This window comes from Sus scrofa, chromosome 6 (assembly GCF_000003025.6).
Source record: "Sus scrofa isolate TJ Tabasco breed Duroc chromosome 6, Sscrofa11.1, whole genome shotgun sequence".
In the NCBI taxonomy this organism is placed as follows: domain Eukaryota; kingdom Metazoa; phylum Chordata; class Mammalia; order Artiodactyla; family Suidae; genus Sus; species Sus scrofa.
In genome coordinates, this window is record NC_010448.4 from 138,998,066 (window position 1) to 139,016,388 (window position 18,323).

At 36.7% G+C, this 18,323-nt stretch overlaps 1 protein-coding gene across 5 annotated transcripts in view; it reads left to right on the forward strand.

The window, feature by feature from the left end:
- Positions 1–18,323, forward strand: part of LRRIQ3 (leucine rich repeats and IQ motif containing 3) — a 202,361-nt gene that overhangs the window by 47,781 nt on the left and 136,257 nt on the right. The window lies entirely within an intron of this gene.

Below are 18,323 nucleotides of genomic sequence, written 5' to 3' on the forward strand. Positions count from 1 at the left end.
CTATTCACAACAGCCAAGACATGGAAACAACTTAAATGTCTATTGATAGATGAATGGATTCAGAACATGTGGTATATATACACAATGGAATACTACTCAGCCATAAAAAAGAACAAAATAATGCCATTTGCAGCAACATGGATGGAACTAGAGATTCTCATACTAAGTGAAGTAAGTCAGAAAGAGAATTAATTATGGAATTAATATATGGCACAAATGAACCTTTCCAAAGAAAAGAAACTCATGGACATGGAGAACAGACTTGTGGTTGTCAAGGGGGAGGGGAAGGGAGTAGGGATGGACTGGGAATCTGGGGTTAATAGATGCAAACTATTGCCTTTGGAATGGATAAGGAATGAGATCCTGCTATATGGCACTGGGAACTACATCTAGTCACTTATGATGGAGCATGATGGAGGATAATGTGAGAAAAAGAATGTATATATGTATGTGTGACTGGGTCACTTTGCTGTACAGTAGAAAATTGACAGAACACTGTAAACCAGCTATGATGGAAAAAATAATCTTTTGAAAAAAAATACATTATTTGAGTGGGTCTGACTTAATCAAATGACCTCTCTAAAAACAAGCATTTTCTCCAGCTAATGGTGAGACAGGATATCAGAAAAAGTTGAAGCAAAAGAAGGATTTGATATACTGTTGCTCTCTTAATGGTAGAGGGGACCATGTTCAAATGACCTGAGGGTGACCTTTATGATCTAGGAGTGACCATCTACCAATAACCAGCAAGAAAATAGGTACGTAATCCCACACAAGAAACTGGATTTTACCAACTATGTGAATGAGTTTAGAATAAGATATTTTTTCCTAAGCTTCCAGATAAGAAATAACCCAGATCAGCTAATTAGTTTGGGCCATTTATTAACTCAGTGATAAAAAAAATACACTATAGAACTGTGTGAAGTTTCTGGTATGTGCAGGGTTTTATTAATGCAATACCTTTTAAAATTAGGACTGCCTGTATACATTCATCTAAATATTTGCACAAGAATCAGTTAAAAAATTCTGATAAAATTCAGCACTCATTTAAGATTAAACAAGCAAACAAAAAAACACTTTTAGCAATCTAGGATTAGAAGGAAACTTCCTTAATCTAATAATAGTATCTTTTCATACATCTTAGTACTGAAATAATTGGGTTTATTCCCCCTGAAATCAAGAATAAAAAAGTCTGTCACCTGTTAGCTTTTTTTTTTTTTTTAAGGGCTACACTTTTAGCATATGAAAATTCCCAGGCTAGGAATTGAATCAGCGCTAATAGCTAGCCCATGCCATAGCAACAGGGGAATCTGAGCAGCATCTGCAACCTACACCACAGCTCATGGCAAGCTGGATCCTTAACCCACTGAGTGAGGCCAGGGATCCAGCATGCATCCTCATGGATACAAGGTAGGTTATTAACCTGCTGAGTTGCAATGAAAACTCTATATTTTTATTAAATATTGTAATGGTGAACATAGATCAGTGGAACCAAAGAAAATAAAAAGGAAGTTAAAAAATTAGAAAGGAAAAAATAAAATTGTAAATTCCTGTAGATGTGATGATTGTGGGTGTGCAAACTAATAAACTCATAGTACAAAAAACTATAATATTTAAATATATAGTAACAACAACTTGAGAAATTAAATTAAGAGCTACCATTTATAATCATATAAAACCCCTACCATTGGTTGGTTTGACCTTCTAGAGACAGATACAAACAAGGAAAATATTAAGTATATAAGAAATTTATTGGGCAAAATACCTTTGTAAACAAAAGAGGAAAAAATAGGAATAGGCAGGGAAAATCTTCCCAATCTGATGTTGATCTGATAGCTGTAAAGGGAGAGAGAACAAGGACTGGATAGAAGGAAACTTAGCAACACAACTCTGAAAAAAATCTAGGCCAGACCAGTGGGAAATCCCTGAGCATAAGTTGAGCATTGGAGGAATGCTGCATCAGGCAGAAATGGGCCAACACTATTACAGTACCTCAGTCACTGACTGGGAATGGCCTCAGCAAAAATGTAGTGATGAATCCAAGGGAACAGTATCTGGGTCTGTCAGTCAGCTATGATCCTCATAGTGGTTTCTCTTCAAGGAGATCTGAGCAATTCATTTCTATGGCTGTCAAACACCATGTGAGCAGAGATGTGGAGTTCCTGTCATGGCACAATGTAAACAAATCCAACTAGGAACCATGAGGTGGCGGGTTTGATCCCTGGCCTCGCTCAGTGAGTTAAGGATCCAGCATTGCCCTGAGCTGTGGTGTAGGTCACAGATGCAGCTCAGATCTGGCATTGCTTTGGTTGTGGTGTAGGCTGGCAGCTGTAGCTCCTATTAGACCCCTAGCCTGGAAACTTCCATATGCCGTGGGTGCAGCCCTAAATAGACAAAAGAGAAAAAAAAAAAAAAAAAAAGAAAAGAAAAAGAAAAAGAAAGAAGAGATGTGAATTATGTCTAAAAAGAAAACTACCAAATATTATTGCTAGAACAAGATGAAAATATAAGGATATATCATTTTTATGATAGGATTAATCATTGTAGTAAAGATATCAATTCTTCCTAAATTGATCTATATCTGCAGTGTATTCATAAACAAAATTCTAGCATTTTTACTTTAATAACATATTATGAAAAATAATATTGTGTTGGCATTTTGCTTTGTCTCTATTCATTCCTTAAATCCCATTAAACTGATACTATGAAAATTCAAAAAGGCAAAGGGCAAGAGAAGGGTAAAGAGAAAGAGGGCAACAAAATATTGGCAGCTAGAAAGCATGTAGATATGTATAACTGACCTAGCAGAACTTGGAAACCTATAGCTAGAGATCAGCAAACGATGGCCTGAAAGATGACTACCTAATTTTATAACTAAGTTATATTGCAACATAGTCACACTCAGTCTTTTATATAGTGTCTATCATTGCGCTTTTAAGTGACAGTGGAAAAGCTGAGTAGTTGAGACAGAGGTTGTAGTGCCCAGAAACCTAAAATATTTACCATCTGTATTTGGCTCTTTGACAACAGATTTGCCAACCTCTGCTATAGCCTGTCCTGAAAGTATCAATAGTAAGGCTGATTAAAAAAGCATCAAGAGTAAGCCCAAGAATAAGGCTTATTCATAATGCAGAACCCAGGAATGATCTCTATAAGTGCTGCTACAAATAGGAGCATTTGTTGAATCTGTTTTAGAATCAGTTACACTCTCCTATTTTATTGTGAACTGAAATAAATGTTTTATTTTAGAGATGAAAATATAGCCAAGGATCACTAGATATTGTTTAATGCCTCTAAAATTATAGACTAAAACAAACAAAATAAAATGGATAAAAAGGTTATGGGGCTTTTTTTTTACCCCTCCCTCATACTTGAAATATGCTTTTTTGGGAATTCTAATTTTAGACTGACAGATATTTTCTTCTATCTCATTGAGTGTACTTTTCACATTTTGGCTTCCATTGTTGCTGTTGAAAAGAAAACTATCAGGCTAATTGTTCCTTTATAGTTCACCTTTCTTTTCTCTCTTTCTACTTTTAATCTAAAATTTTTGTTTGTTTCTGAAGATGTTTGACAATTCTAAGAATCAGTTTATTTTTATTGTACAACTTAATATTTGCTGGGCTTTATGCATCTAGGGATTGGTTTCTTCTTTATCAGTTCTTGATGATTTCCAGTCATCATCTTATTGAGCATCTCTCTTAAACATTTTCACTATATTCCCCATTTTTCATATGGTGTGAAATAACCTCTGTGCAATGGTGGTCTCCAAATATATTAGCAGGTAGACTACAACAGAGGTCATGCTCAAAGACTATTATGTTTATATTTTGTAACACCCGTGGCTTGGGGTTTCTTCCTGTTGATTCCAAGGTCTTACTGGGAAGATAAGCCTTTGTTGACTTTTGGTTTGACTTTATTTTCTAACCTATAGCTTAGTTTCTTCTCTATTCTGTATTATGAATAAGTTTTAGTAGTTCTTTTGTATTTGGGGCTCTTAAATATTGCTTCGACTTTTAAAGATCATTTATGAAGCATTGTCTTACTTCTTGTAATTTACTTAGGATAACTTTTAATTGCATCCATTCTCGTTGCTGGATTAGTGGTGTGAAATTACCTGGATGCTGTTTTAGTCTCCAAGTAAGTTACCAGGCAGGCTTTTTCAGAGCTCACAGAATAAGCCTCAGAGATCAAGTTAAGATATTTGAATTATGATTATTTAATTATGATTTATTTAATCTACATGCAACAAGAAGCAAGGGAGAAAAGTGGAGTAAATGTGATTAGAACTGAGGTGAAATGATTATACTATGTGAATCCTGCGTTATGCAATATTCATATGTCTTATTTCTCACTCTGTTTCATCAAGCTTCCCCTGATGGTTAGATTATAACGACTGTAGTTGAAGTTAAGTGAGGGTCTTCAACAGCTAGAAAATGACCGGAGCCAACACAGTCTTGACTTTTTATTTATTTATTTATGTATTTATTTTTATTTAATTTTTTTCCCGCTGTACAGCATGAGGATCAAGTTACTATTACATGTATACATTTTCCCCTAACCTTTGTTCTGTTGCAATATGAGTATCAACATAGTTCTCAATGCTACTCAGCAGGATCTCCTTGTAAATCTATTCTAAGTTGTATCTGATAACCCCAAGCTCCTGATCCCTCCCACTCCCTCCCTCTCCCTCCGGGCAGCCACAAGTCTATTCTACAAGTCCATGAGTTTCTTTTCTGTGGAGATGTTCATTTGTGCTGGATATTAGGTTCCAGTTATAAGTGATATCCTATGGTATTTGTGTTTGTCTTTCTGACTCATTTCACTCAATAGGAGAGTCTCTAGTTCCATCCATGTTGCTGCAAATGGCATTACGTCATTCCTTTTTATACCTGAGTAGTATTCCATTGTGTATATATACCACATCTTCCGAATCCAGTCATCTGGTGATGGACATTTGGGTTGTTTCCATGTCCTGGCTATTGTGAATAGTGCTGCAATGAACATGGGGGTACATGTGTCTCTTTTAAGTAGAGTTTTGTCCAGATATATGCCCAAGGGTGGGATTGTGGGGTCATATGGAAGTTCTATGGATAGATTTCTAAGGTATCTCCAAACTGTTCTCCATAGTGGCTGTACCAGTTTACATTCCCACCAACAGTGCAGGAGGGTTCCCTTTTCTCCTCAACCCCTCCAGCACTTGTTATTTGTGGACTTATTAATGATGGCCATTCTGACTGGTGTGAGGTGGTATCTAATGGTAGTTTTGATTTGCATTTCTCTTATAATCAGTGATGTTGAGCATTTTTGCATGTGTTTCCTGGCCATCTGCATATCTTCCTTGGAGAACAGTATATTCAGGTCTTTTGCCCATTTTTCCATTGGTTGATTGGCTTTTTTGCTGTTGAGTTGTATAACTTGCTTATATATTCTGGAGATTAAGCCCTTGTCCTTGCATCGTTTGAAACTATTTTCTCCCATTTTGTAAGTTGTCTTTTTGTTTTCTTTTTGGTTTCATTTGCTGTGCCAAAGCTTTTCAGTTTGATGAGGTCCCATGGGTTTATTTTTGCTCTTATTTCTATTGCTTTGGGAGACTGCCCTGAGAAAATATTCACGATGTTGATATCAGAGAGTGTTTTGCCTATGTTCTCTTCTAGGCGTTTGATGGTGTCTTGTCTTATATTTAAGTCTTTGAGCCATTTTGAGTTTATTTTTGTGCATGGTGTGAGGGTGTGTTCTAGTTTCAATGCTTTGCATGCAGCTGTCCAGGTTTCCCAGCAATGCTTGCTGAATAGACTTTCCTTTTCCCATTTTATGTTCTTGCCTCCCTTGTCAAAGATTAATTGACCATAGGTGTCAGGGTTTATTTCCGGGTTCTCTCTTCTGTTCCATTGGTCTGTCTGTCTGTTTTGATACCAGTACCACACTGTTTTGATGACTGTGGCTTTGTAGTATTTCTTGAAGTCTGGGAGAGTTATGCCTCCTGCTTGGTTTTTGTTTCTCAGGATTGCTTTGGCGATTCTGGGTCTTTTGTGGTTCCATATACATTTTTGGATTGTTTGTTCTAGTTCTGTGAAAAATGTCATGGGTAATTTGATAGGGATTGCATTGAATCTGTAGATTGCTTTGGGTAGTATGGCCATTTTTACAATATTGATTTTCCCAATCCAGGAGCATGGAATATCTTTCCATTTCTTTACGTCTTCTTTGATTTCTTTGATTAACATTTTATAGTTCTTGGCATATAGGTCCTTTACCTCCTTGGTCAGGTGTATTCTGAGGTATTTGATTTTGTGAGGTGCAATTTTAAAAGGTATCATATTTTTGTATTCCTTTTCTAATATTTCATTGCTGGTATACAGAAATGCAACTGACCTCTGAATATTAATCTTATATCCTGCCACTTTGCTGAATTTATTACTCAGTTCAAGGAGTTTTGGGGTTGAGTCCTTAGGGTTTTCTATGTATAGTATCATGTCATCTGCATACAGTGACAGTTTGATCTCTTCTCTTCCTATATGGATGCCTTTTATTTCTTTTGTTTGTCGAACTGCTGTGGCTAGGACTTCCAAAACTATGCTGAAGAGCAGTGGTGAGAGTGGGCATCCCTGTCTTGTTCCAGGTTTGAGTGAGAAGGCTTTCAGTTTTTCCCCATTGAGTATTACATTTGCTGTGGGTTTATCATAAATGGCTTTGATTATGTTCAGGAATGTTCCCTCTGTACCCACTTTGGCGAGTGTCTTGATCATGAATGGATGTTGGACTTTGTCAAATGCTTTTTCTGCGTCTATTGAGATGATCATATGATTTTTGACTTTTCTTTGGTTAATGTGGTGTATGATGTTGATTGATTTGCGTATGTTGAACCATCCTTGTGAACCTGGGATGAACCCTACCTGGTCATGGTGTATAATTTTTTTGATATGTTGTTGGATTCGGTTGGCTAAGATTTTGTTGAGAATTTTTGCATCTATATTCATCAATGATATTGGGCGATAGTTTTCTTTTTTGGTGGTATCTCTGCCTGGTTTTGGAATGAGGGTGATGGTGGCATCCTAGAATGTCTTTGGGAGTATTCCTTCTTCTTCAACCTTTTGAAAGAGTTTAAGGAGGATGGGCACCAATTCCTCTTTATATGTTTGATAGAATTTGCCTGTGAAGCCATCTGGTCCTGGACTTTTATTAGTAGGGAGTGTTTTTATGACTTCTTCAATTTCATTTCTAGTGATGTGACTGTTCAGTTGGTCTGTGTCTTCTTGATTCAGTTTTGGCAGGCTATAAGATTCTAGAAAATTGTCCATTTCTTCCAGATTGTCAAACTTGTTGCCATATAGTTGTTCATAGTATTCTCTTATGGTTTTTTGTATTTCTGCTGTATCCGTTGTGATTTCTCCTTTTTCAGTTATAATTATGGTGATTTGGGTTCTTTCTCTCCTCTTTTGAGTGAGTCTGGCCAGGGGTTTGTCAATTTTGTTTACCTTTTCAAAGAACCAGCTCTTGGTTTTATTAATTTTCTCTATTGTTTTTTGAATCTCTATTTTATTGATTTCCTCTTTGATCTTTATAATTTCCTTCCTTCTGCTGACGTTAGGACTTTTTTGTTCTTCTTTTTCTAATTCATTTAGGTGGAGGGTTAAGTTGTCAATTTGGGATCTTTCTTCTTTTTTGAGAAAGGCCTGGATTGCTATAAATTTCCCTCTGAGCACTGCTTTCGCAGCATCCCATAGATTTTGAGGGGTTGTGTCTTCATTACATTTGTTTCAAGGTATTTTTTAATTTCCTTCTTGATTTCCTCATTGACCTATTGGTTTTTTAGTAGCGTGTTGTTTAGTCTCCATGTAGTAGGTATTTTCTTATTTCTTTTCCTGCGGTTGATTTCTAGTTTCATGGCATTGTGGTCAGAGAAGATACTTGAAATAATTTGTATGCTCCTAAATTTCTTGAGGTTAGCTTTGTGTCCCAATATGTGGTCGATTCTTGAGAATGTTCCATGAGTATTTGAGAAGAATGTGTATTCTGCTTTTTTTGGATGTAGTGTCCTGAAAATATCAATTAAGTCTAACTTTTCTATTGTTTCCTTTAGGATCTCTGTTGCTTTATTGGTTTTCTGTCTGGAGAATTTTTCCATTGGTGTGAGTGGGGTATTAAAATCTCCTACTATTATTGTATTCCCATCAATTTCTCCCTTTATGTCTGTTAATATTTGTTGTATGTATCTGGGTGCTCCTGTATTTGGGGCATATATGTTGACGATAGTAACATCCTCTCCTTGGATAAATCCCTTAATCATTAAATAGTTTCCTTCTTTGTCTTTCTTTATGTCTTTTGTTTTAAAGTCTATTTTGTCTGATACGAGTATTGCAACTCCTGCTTTCCTGTCATGTCTATTGGTGTGAAATATTTTTTCCCACCCTTTCACTTTCAATCTATATGTATCCTTTGTCCTAAAGTAAGTTTCTTGCAGGCAGCATATTGAAGGCTTTTGCCTTTTTATCCACTCAGCCACTCTGTGTCTTTTGATTGTGGCATTCAGTCCATTGACATTTAAGGTGATAATTGATAGATGATTATTTATTGCCATTTTAAACCTCTTGTTCCTGTTGATTCTATGGTTCTCCATTCTTCCTTTCTTTTTTTGGTTGGATGGTCTCCCATTATTTTGTTTGAGTGGGTTTTTTTTTTCATTTTTTGCAAATGCAATATTTGGTTTTGGCTTGTGGTTGCCCTGTTTTTTAAGTATGTTAACCCCTTCCTATAATTGTGTGTTTTAGCCTGATGGTCCTGTAGATTCGAACACTTCATTAGTATACTAAAATTAAGAAGAGAAACAAACAAACCAAAAAAAAGGTTCTATTTATTTCCTTACTTCCCTTGCCCACATTTTATGATTTTGATGACTCTTTTTTTTTTCTATTTAATTTCTTTTGTTTGAAACATGTTCATGATTATATCTGTATGCCGGCTTATTTGAGTGACTGCTCTCTGATTGTGGTTTCCTCAATCTTAGTTCTTCCTCTTTTTTTTTTTTTTTCCTCCCTTTCTTTCCTTCCTTTGTTTTTGGTTTAGAGAAGCCCTTTCAACATTTCTTTTAGCCTGGGTTTTGTATTGCTATATTCTTCTAGCTTTTGTTTGTTGGAAAAAAATTTTTATTTCCCCTTCTATTTAAAATGATATTCTTGCTGGATAGAGTATTCTAGGGTGCATATTTTTTCCTTTGAGCACTTTAAATATCTCTTGCCATTCCCTCCTAGCCTGTAGTGTTTCTGTAGAGTAATCAGCTGATAACCTTATTGGGGTTCCCTTGTAGTTAACATTCTGCTTTTTTGTTGCTGCCTTTAGGATCCTCTCTTTATCACTAACTTTTGCCATTTTTATTATGATGTGTCTTGGTGTGGGTCTGTTTGGGTTCATTTTGTTTGGGGCCCTCTGTGCTTCCTGTATCTTGAACCCAGTATCCTTTAGATTTGGGAAGTTTCCATCGATAATTTCTTCAAATATATTTTCCATCCCCTTATCTTTTTCTACTCCTTCTGGAATTCCTATTATGCATAAATTGGCCCCTTTATATTATCCCAAAAGTCTCTTATATTGATTTCATGTTTTTTTCATTTGGTTTTCTGTCTGCTGACCTGATTGGGTGATTTCCATTATTCTATCTTCCACATCACTAATTCATTCTTCTGCATTATTCATTCTGGTTTTTACTGCCCTTAGTTCAGTTTGTATCTCTGCAAATGAATTTTCTGGTTTTTCTTGGCTCCTCATATTTTCTAGTTCCTTTCTGAGGGTGTCTGCATTACTATTCATATCTTCTCTTAATTCCTTCAGTATTTTCACTATTTCTCTTTTGAACTCCAGGTCTGTCAGGCTGCAGAGTTCTGTTTCATGTTGACTGCTTTAGGTGAGTTCTCCTGTTGATTTAACTGGGGGTGCTTTCTCAGCTTCTTCATCTTGCTCGTTGTTTTCTTTTTCCTGGTGGAGTTGTACTCTCCGTGGCCAGGCAGTGTTTGCCTTGGCACTGCTGTGGTATGTTTCCTGAGGGCTGGCATTGTTGGTCAGTCTTCTTTGAGGCCGTGTGGCTTTTCCAGAGGGTGGGCGGAGCTGACAGGGTCTCTCTGAATCAAGGAGGACTTCCAGAGGGCAGACAGGACTGGGAGTTCTGCACCACGATGGAAGCAGATTTCACTCGACCGGGCAGAGCTTGCTCTGGTGTTTTTGGGCTGTGGAGCTCTTGCAGGGGGCTGGTGGTGCTGGGCAGCTGTTCCATGGGAGTGCAGCACCCCCTGAGGGCTGGAGCTGCTAGCTGGGCCGCTGAGAACCCAAGAGGCTCTTCCCCAGGGCATCCTGACTCGGAAGACCTGCCTGAGAATCAGCAGATTTTTCACAGCCTGGCAGCACTTGTTCTAGCTTTTCTGGGCTGCGGGGGCTTTTGCTGGAGCTGGCGGTGCTGGCCAGCTGTTCCGCGGGAGTGCAGCACCCCCCGAGGGCTGGAGTGGCTAGCTAGGCTTCTGAGAACCCAAGAACCCTTCCAACTTGGAAGGACTGCCTGAGAATGTAAGCAGATTTTTCATGGCCCGGCCAAGCTTGTTTTAGCTTTTCTAGGCTGCAGGCCTTTTTCTGGGGGCTGGTGGTGTTTTTGGTGCTGTTCCGCAGGGATGTAGCCCCTCCAGAGGGCAAACAGGCCAGGGCAAGCAGGCCAGGGCAGGGAAAGCCCCTGCAGTGGTAGGCTTCTGGCAGTTGTTGAGGCCAGCCCTCCGGGATGGCAGGCAGTCCCAGGTCCAGCGTGTGCGTGAGGGGTAGGGGGAGGGGAGATACACTGGGAAGCCCAGCTTTCTGATAGTTGTAGGGCCATTGAGCTTGCTGTGGCATGGGGAGTATTCTATGGGGGTCCACCCCTTTTCCTCTCCCCTCCCCTACAATGGCACCTTGTCTCTCCTGCTGATCCAGCTCTTCTTCCAGGTTCCCTCTGATGTGGCTTTTCACTTCCCAGCCCTTAGCGTATTGCTCCCTCCCCCAGCAATGCTCTGCTTTCTTGTCTCCCAGGCAGTCTCTGCCCTGTCAAACCTGACAGACCAGTTTCTAGACCCCCCCAGCAGTCTCTGCACCCCAGCCCATTCCATTCCCAGGGACTAACCTCTGGAGCTGAGGTCTTGGTGCCCAGCCCCCTCCCAAGTGTCTCAATTTTTGGTGACTGTGCCAGTAGTTAAAATGATCTGTTCGCTTCTCGCTCTGCTTTTCAGTACTCCGACTTACTGTTGCACTCTTCTCTGCATCTGGAGATTTGCCGATTCAGTTGATCTTTCCGTCAAGTAGGTGACTTTCCAGGGTGTGGGATCCCTTTCTCCTCAACAGTTCCCTCTAGGGAGTGCCCGTCCAGTTCGGATTCACCTTCTCTCTCTTTTCTCTTGTTTTACCCAGTTATGTCACGAGATTCTTGCCATTATTGGAGTTTAGGTTCTCTGCCAGCGATTGATTGCTGTTCTGTGTGAGTCATTTAATAACCTGTAGATGTGTTTTTTGTTGTTGTTGTTGCGTTTGTGAGAGCAGGCAAGCGTGTCCCCCTACTCTTCTGCCATCTTGACTCCCTCCAGTCTTGACTTTTTAGAGAGATGTAGGAGCAAATGTCCCTCACCATAGCTATAATCTACATAACTGATAACCTACTAAGCAGTGATGAATTTTACTGGCATATTTTGAGCATAGCATACATATTAGGTTACTGATGGATGATTGATTTGATGGGAAACAAGGCTGTCCATCTGAAGATTATGTGCTAAATGCTTTATTGATATTTTAAGATGTTATTTAATCCTTCTATACTTTATTTCTTCCTTTCTATCAGTGTTATTCACATACCTATGTTTCATCTATTATATAATGTTTTTCAAGTTAATAGCTTACTTACTGTATATACTCAACCCATGATTTTTTTATGAATTTGATCTGTATTTCTCACTTGCTTGTTCAGTGTCTATACTTGGCATCTTACAAACTTTGCCTGTTCTACTGCTTTGTTCTTTTTTCTTTTAAAACGCAATTCCAAATTCTCAAATCATGCAAAAAATACTTTTCTTTTATAATTATTTCTGTTCTACATCCTATAAGCAAGAGCCTTATGTTATCTTAAGAGAAACCAGAGTAAGGAAGAGCTTGGATTAATCTCCCAATTGAATAATTTTCTCCTTAGTGATATAAAAATCTGTTATTTAAGGTAGCTATTGAATTTTGAATTTTAATATGTATTTCAATAGAAGCACTATTTGGTTCTCTTTCATATTTTCTTATTGTTTCTTTAATAGCTATTTCCTCATATCTTTAAAAATATATTAAACATACTTCTTTCATTCAGTAAGTCATAATTCCAGCAGTTGGTATCTTTACAGATTTTATTCTGTGTCTGCTTTTACTGTGGCTTTTACTTAGTGTATGTTGTTCCCTTGTGCATTCTTTGATTTTGAATGTGAACCCATATGCCTTGGAACTTTTTCTAAATTCTTTTAAATTCTGTTATGAAGGTTGGTTTTCCCATAGAGGATATTTTGATTACTTTTTAGTGTCTGTGGAAACTTAAAATGATCATTTCTAGTTTTTATATATTACTCAGGTAGTCTGAATTTGGAATGAAATACTGTATGAGCATTATATTGCTTTCAAAATTTTTCAATGAAGATTGCTTCTTCTTTCTTACGTCCAGGTTCTAGGTAAGTCCAGGATGGTAATTTTCTTCCTCTGACAATTTGTACAGTGAGGAGAATAGTGATGTTAGTAGTTGTATTTCACCTTTACCCTGAAGGTATGTTTCATTGGATCCTAGATTTTTATGAAGGTTTATCATAATCTCCATCCTGATGAGCCCCTAGGCTTTTCTCTGCTTGTAGTGTCAAGCCTATCATTAACACCAAAGATGAAGATTCTCTGAGTGAAATAAATGTCCAGAGGTTGAAACCTGGGTTCGGATCCCCTTCTTGTCTCTTTGGAATGTGCTTTAATTTGGTTTTAGGTTCAAACGAACATATGTATATAATCCTATATTATATATAATATATACTCATATGTGTGTTAATTATATAAAAATATACACCAGTATACATCAATTATCATATATGTTTATATACTTGTATATAAATATATGTGACATATATATTTTATATATAATACATCATATATTTATATATATAACATCATATATTTTTCCCTCAACTATAATGCTTTATATTTTATCCATAATTTTTCACTGTTTTTTGCAAGAAGATAATCAGGTTATTTATTCAGTTATTCTTTAGGAAATTAAATTTTACAATTTTACCCTTGGTTTTTATGGAATAGGAAATGATTAGAGTTGATTAAGAAATTGATCCACTTTTCTGTATTATGAAAAAGATAATGGCCACATATTTTATCTCTCTACACTTTACTTACCATAAACCAAGCATACATCCTCATATATTATAAATTCATAAAATCTAACTTATGTTTATGAATATTAAAAATCAACTCACATAAGTAAGTAATTGATAATTGCAGTAGTGTTAAACACCTTTGTGAAATATTTTATAGTTGACAAGATTTAAGGAACAAAAACCTATATAAAATAAAATCAATGGTCCTGTGTACCATCAGTGTTTTACTTGCCTCCTCTGTGTTTAGCTGTTCCCTGTTATGTACAGTGTGACTTGGGGTGATTTGCCCATACACTTCACATCCAGATGAGTAATTTCAGGTATAAATCTGTGTGTTTTACTAGGATTGTTTTGATTATCTTAGTAAAAGAAGTAGAAGAAATAAAAGCACATCCAAGATAAACTAGTATAAACAATAAAGTGATATTTTGGCTCACATGAAGGAACAGTCCTAAAGAAATTGATTTGAATCCTACCTTACCCCTGATACTGCCCTTTGGTATTTAAACTAGTTTGAGCTTCTTGCTTTGTATGTTAAAACTAAGTTGACAAATAAGAACTAAGTCTTCAAATTGTAAAATTGGTTAAACTGAGGTAAGATGGAGGGTGATGAAAAGGAATTGTTTATCTTGGGCTCGGAAGTTGGTCATTCTTTTTATGTAGTTAAGGAATGGTTAATTAAACTTTTATTACTACACATTGACTTTTGCTACAGAAGGTATGAAGTTAGGGGAATTAGTTGGAAAAAAAAGCCCAATGTTGAAATATTTTTACTATTTCTGTGGTCTTATGTACCATGAGCATTTTGCGTGGCTCCTCTATATTTAGCTGTAATAGTAGATTATTTTAGGAAAGACACATGATGAGCTTGAAATGGGTATACCTGAAAGCAGTGAGGGGAGAAAATGTGACTTTGTCAAGAAGGATCTTTTTCGCACATGATCTGTCCTTCAGTTTGATGAAATGTTGTTAATTTGGGAGTCTGTCAAGTAGAAAATGTGATATATTTACCACAAGATATGTTAGGAGTTGGAAAGGTGAGACACTAGAAGAAACTATTAACTATTGCTAAGCATTCTCCTCCTGACTCAAAAAATAGTAAACCTCACAAGGAAGATAACTTTGATTTGGTCTAAAACCATAAAGAAATAGTGGACTCCCAGGCAGAGCCCGGGTGAAGGTAAAAGTTGTTAAAATAGTCCTGTGGGGAAGATAGAGAATAACGTGTTTATGCTGGTGAGGGGCAGGGAGGTTTACATTCCAAAATTTTGGAGGTAGGAAGCAAAAATATGAACTGCTTACTAACTGTTTAGGAGGATTAGGTGGGCAGATAAATTTAAAGCTTTTCTAAAAATGTTAATTTTCTTGATGCCCTTTTACTTATGATGGTTATGTAGCAGTTTATGGTATTATCAAATATCAGATTTTCTGGGTTTCTGATCACAAGGTTTCATTCATCAGTGTATTTAAAATTTTGATGGTTGATCAAGGAAAATGAGTATATCCAAGGAGGAACAAAAAGTCTTGTATAGAGATTTTTTTCAAAATTTTTAATTATTTATGCAATGAGAAAGAAGACTTTAGCAATTAAATGTGCTAAATAAAATTTGGTTTTTAATTTTTGTTGGTCATAGGTGTTTCTTATAAAAGACTCTCTCCTACTTTCTTTTTCATTTATTAGAAAATAATGTAAAACTGTTTTGTATAACCAAATATCCTTAACTACTGTGAATGTTTTGTTGTTATCCAAAGTAGTCAATGGATTAGTCAGCAGACAAGTGTTCAAGTTCTAGTTTGGTATTTTGTGCCAGACATTTTAAGTACTCTCCTTAATTTAATCATATGAAGAATCCTATAAATAACTTACTTGCCTGAGGTTATAAGACTAGTAACTTTTAGATACACTATTCCACATCTTACAGTTTAGACCTAACTAAAACATTCGTATTATTCTGCTACCCCTTGCTAGGATCTTGAAAAATAATATTTTAATGAAATTTTCAAGTATAAATTATAAAATTATGCAAATGTACCTTATCTGTTTCATGATAAGTTAGGATAACAATTATTAATTTTTATTCATTGGCTCATTCTAAAAATATTTAAGATCTGCCTACTCTAGGCTAAGCACTTTCTAGATCTTGAATATGCAACAGTGAACAAAACACTCAAAAATCACTGTTCTCATGGAGATTATAATAAAATTCTTATTTTTCACATATACAGCAATATATATAATGGAACATGTTATTTAATGGTACACTAACTTTATACTTTTATAAAGTTAACATATAATGATTTCACTGTTAATAGATTTTTACTGAAATATGTTTTCGTGTTTAAAGTTTTCTATTTTTTATTTAAATAGAGTTGATTTACAATGTTTTGTTAATTTCTACTGTACAGCAAAGTGATGTGTGTGTGTGTGTGTGTACTCTTTTTTAATATCTTTTTCCATTATAGCTTCTTAGAATAATAAATATAGTTCTCTGTTCTATACAGTATGATCTTTTTATTTATCCCCTCCGTGTATAATAGCTTACATCTGCTAACCCCAGCCTCCCACTCCGTCCCTCTCCGAATTCCTTCCCCTCATCAACCACAAGTCTGTTCTTGTTGTCTGTGGGCCAATATAGATTTTGCATATAGGTAAGTGATAGCATATGGTATTTGTCTTTCTCTTTCTGATTTTCTTCACTTAGTATGATAATCTCAAGTTGCATCTATGTTGCTGCAAATGGCATTGTTTTGTTCTTTTTTAAGGTTAAGTAGTATTCCACTGCCTGTGTGCATGTATGTGTGTGTGTGTGTGTGTGTGTGTGTGTGTAAAACAACTTCTTTTATTTATTTATTTATTTATTTATTTATTTATTTTATTTTCCCACTGTACAGCACGGGGGTCAGGTTATCCTTACATGTATACAGTACAATTACAGTTTTTTCCCCCACTATTTCTTCTGTTGCAACATGAGTATCTAGACATAGTTCTCAATGCTATTCAGCGGGATCTCCTTGTAAATCTATTCTAGGTTGTGTCTGATAAGCCCAAGCTCCCTATCCCTCCCACTCCCTCCCTCTCCCTCCGGGCAGCCACAAGTCTATTCTACAAGTCCATGAGTTTCTTTTCTGTGGAGATGTTCATTTGTGCTGGATATTAGGTTCCAGTTATAAGTGATATCCTATGGTATTTGTCTTTGTCTTTCTGACTCAAATCACTCAGTATGAGATTCTCTAGTTCTATCCATGTTGCTGCAAATGGCATTACGTCATTCCTTTTTATACCTGAGTAGTATTCCATTGTGTATATATACCACATCTTCCGAATCCAGTCATCTGGTGATGGACATTTGGGTTGTTTCCATGTCCTGGCTATTGTGAATAGTGCTGCAATGAACATGGGGGTACATGTGTCTCTTTTAAGTAGAGTTTTGTCCAGATATATGCCCAAGGGTGGGATTGTGGGGTCATATGGAAGTTCTATGGATAGATTTCTAAGGTATCTCCAAACTGTTCTCCATAGTGGCTGTACCAGTTTACATTCCCACCAACAGTGCAGGAGGGTTCCCTTTTCTCCTCAACCCCTCCAGCACTTGTTATTTGTGGACTTATTAATGATGGCCATTCTGACTGGTGTGAGGTGGTATCTAATGGTAGTTTTGATTTGCATTTCTCTTATAATCAGTGATGTTGAGCATTTTTGCATGTGTTTCCTGGCCATCTGCATATCTTCCTTGGAGAACAGTATATTCAGGTCTTTTGCCCATTTTTCCATTGGTTGATTGGCTTTTTTGCTGTTGAGTTGTATAACTTGCTTATATATTCTGGAGATTAAGCCCTTGTCCTTGCATCGTTTGAAACTATTTTCTCCCATTTTGTAAGTTGTCTTTTTGTTTTCTTTTTGGTTTCATTTGCTGTGCCAAAGCTTTTCAGTTTGATGAAGTCCCATGGGTTTATTTTTGCTCTTATTTCTATTGCTTTGGGAGACTGCCCTGAGAAAATATTCACGATGTTGATATCAGAGAGTGTTTTGCCTATGTTCTCTTCTAGGCGTTTGATGGTGTCTTGTCTTATATTTAAGTCTTTGAGCATTTTGAGTTTATTTTTGTGCATGGTGTGAGGGTGTGTTCTAGTTTCAATGCTTTGCATGCAGCTGTCCAGGTTTCCCAGCAATGCTTGCTGAATAGACTTTCCTTTTCCCATTTTATGTTCTTGCCTCCCTTGTCAAAGATTAATTGACCATAGGTGTCAGGGTTTATTTCCGGGTTCTCTCTTCTGTTCCATTGGTCTGTCTGTCTGTTTTGATACCAGTACCACACTGTTTTGATGACTGTGGCTTTGTAGTATTTCTTGAAGTCTGGGAGAGTTATGCCTCCTGCTTGGTTTTTGTTTCTCAGGATTGCTTTGGCGATTCTGGGTCTTTTGTGGTTCCATATACATTTTTGGATTGTTTGTTCTAGTTCTGTGAAAAATGTCATGGGTAATTTGATAGGGATTGCATTGAATCTGTAGATTGCTTTGGGTAGTATGGCCATTTTTACAATATTGATTTTTCCAATCCAGGAACATGGAATATCTTTCCATTTCTTTACGTCTTCTTTGATTTCTTTGATTAACATTTTATAGTTCTCGGCATATAGGTCCTTTACCTCCTTGGTCAGGTGTATTCTGAGGTATTTGATTTTGTGAGGTGCAATTTTAAAAGGTATCATATTTTTGTATTCCTTTTCTAATATTTCATTGCTGGTATACAGAAATGCGACTGACTTCTGAATGTTAGTCTTATATCCTGCCACTTTGCTGAATTTATTAATCAGTTCAAGGAGTTTTGGGGTTGAGTCCTTAGGGTTTTCTAGGTATAGTATCGTGTTATCTGCATACAGTGACAGTTTGATCTCTTCTCTTCCTATATGGATGCCTTTTATT